The sequence below is a fragment of the Crocuta crocuta genome, unplaced genomic scaffold (assembly GCF_008692635.1).
Source record: "Crocuta crocuta isolate KB4526 unplaced genomic scaffold, BGI_CrCroc_1.0 scaffold110, whole genome shotgun sequence".
NCBI lineage: Eukaryota > Metazoa > Chordata > Mammalia > Carnivora > Hyaenidae > Crocuta > Crocuta crocuta.
In genome coordinates, this window is record NW_027527386.1 from 1,286,224 (window position 1) to 1,289,035 (window position 2,812).

Sequence of the window (2,812 nt, forward strand, 5' to 3'; positions counted from 1 at the left end):
TTTGGTCGCTGCGGTGTCCCCACCGCCTAAGAGAGTTTGTGGCGTGCAGTAGGCTCAATATACTTTATTTAATAGTAACTAATAACAGAGCTTGTAGAAAACCCTTGGGACCACATATGTCTTGGAATTCAGAATATTCTAGATTTGAGGACACCGATAACAGACCCGCATGCCCTGTGTGAGACCCCCCCGCAGCGCTGGGCAGCCCCTCCCCCTCCACAATAGCAATATAATGGGAATATTCACAATGAATGAGATAAGGAAAGCTGATTAATCGCTAAGACTATTAACTTTCTTTTTTAATGTTTATTTATTTTAGAGAGAGACAGAGACAGAGCACCAGCAGGGGAGAGGCAGAGAGAGAGGGAGACAATCTGAAGCAGGCTCCAGGCTCCGAGCTGTAAGACTATTTATTAACTCTCAATGTTCAATGAGTTTTAAAGTCATCTTGATGAAAAGCCTCTATTGTTAGAGCTTTTTCTTTGTTTTATTTTATTATTATTTTTTTAAGTAGGCTTCATGCCCAGCACGGAGTCCAGTGCGGGGCTTGAACTCACGACCCTCAGATCAAGACGGGAGCTGAGACTGAGGCCGATGCTCAACCAGCCAAGCTGCCCAGGCAGCCCTGTTTTGGGAGCTTTTCCGCTGTTGGGATTGTGGGCGAGGGAGTGCGGGCCACTGTCGGCTGAGTGCTGTGAAGGCCTGGTGGCCACAGGAGGAGGTGCCTGCGAAGGTCAAGATCACAGGGTGCACAGGGCCTGGTTCACATCCTAGCCCTGCCCCTTTGCGATTTTGGCCAAGGGCAAGAGACAGCCTCTTTGGGTACTTCAGTCTTCCCATCCGTAAAATGGGGACAATAAAATATAACTTCGTTGATACTTAATTGATTTAAAGTGCTTGGAATATCACCTGGCCACACTAAGTACTCATCACTATCTGTCAAATTTTATTTTATTTATTTATTTTTAAATGTTTTATTTATTTCTAGGAGAGAGAGAGAGAGAGAGACAGCGTGAGCAGGGGAGGGTCAGAGAGAGAGGGAGTCACAGACTGAAACAGGCTCCAGGCTCTGAGCTGGCAGTCAGCACAGAGCCTGACGCGGGGCCCGAACCCACGAACCGCGAGATCATGACCCAAGCGAAAGTCGGACGCCTAACCGACTAAGCCACCCTCCCGCCCCTGTCAAATTTTAAAAGTAAGCATTAAAGAGACCAGAGACCACCCACAAGAATTCACATTACGGGCACCCTACTCCCTGAGAAAGCCGTGACGGGGCAAGATGTTCATTTGAAGGCCCGAGGGTGGAACATCAAAAGAAAGCATGAAGCGCTGGAAAACAAGAGACCAAGTGAGATCTCTTGTTCCCTCTGGCTCTGGCTTCACAAATTAAAAACACCTGTCAGGGAGTGTTCCGGAGGGATGCAAATGCCGTCCGTCCACAGAGGTAGTGGTTACACAACGTGTATATTTGTCAAAACTCGTGGAACTGTCGGATGAAACCTCAGGAAAGGCTCAAAAATATGAACGCCCCAGGGGCGCCTGGGGGTCTCCGTCGGTTAAGGGTTCAGACTCCTGATTTCCACTCAGGTCATGATCTCACGGTTGCGGAGTTCGAGCCCCGCATCGGGCTCTGTGTCGACAGTGTGGAGCCTGCTTAGGATTCTCTCTCCCCCCCCCCAAAATAAATAAATAAACAAAAAATTAAAAAAATACGAGCGCCCCAAACCCAGGCTTGCAGGGCTTTCCCCACTGCCGCCGGCAGGAAGGCAAAACGGTTCAGCTGCTGCGAGAGACCGTGTGGCAGTTTCTTCCAAAGTTAAACGCACACCTACCATGTGACCCACCCCCCTCCCGAGTGTCTGCCCGAGAGAAATAAAAACATATGTCCACACGGAGACGTGTGTGACAACGTTCATAGCAGCTTTATTCAGAACAGCCAAACACAGGAAACAACCCAAATGCCCACGAGCTGGTGGCTGGATAAACAAACTGGGTCTGTCCACACCGCAGTGACAGCCACGGAAGGGAACGGCTGCTCTGACGTGAGGCAACTGGCAGGCACCTCGAAAGCACGATGTGGAGTGGAAGGAGCCCCAAACATGTAGAATAATCTGTGATGATGGAGCCAGAGCTCCCCGGGGGGGGGGTCCAGGGTGGGGGGGCCCTCCTCCATGCCAAGCCTTCTGGGTGGTGGAATGTCCTATACAGAGTCAGAACTAGGGTAAGGTGGGGGGAGACACCATTCTCGGTGACCAAATTCAAGAAAGCACCGCAAAACGCAGCAGGCAAGGTAAGTAATGTTTGACTACCAATATATTTAAAAAATTTTTTAATATTTATTTTTGGAGGAGGGAATGAGAGTGTGAGCAGGGGAGGGGCAGGGAGAGAGGGAGACACAGAATCCCAAGCAGGCTCCAGGCTGTCAGCACAGAGCCCGATGCGGGGCTCGAACTCACGAACCGCGAGATCATGACCTGAGCTGAAGCCGGATGCTTAACGGACTGAGCCACCCAGGCGCCCCCCTCCACCCCCCGGTTTTTTTTTTTTAAGGCTGCAGATATTTTTGAAAATCAAAAATAATGCAAAAAGCAGGATGAACCAAGTATCAGCATTCCAAACAGTAACAGGGTTTGACCTTGCACTTGCAAAACTCAGCTCCCCCACCTGGGCGCTGGCCGGCGGTTCTCTGCGTAGGTGAAGAGGCCTGCGTTTGCACACCGGGCTGTGTGCGTTTGTGGCATGGAGCCTACGCCTCACTAAGAAAGTTAAGAAAAAAGGCAGATGAAATTTAGTCTCAAGAACGCCCACAATT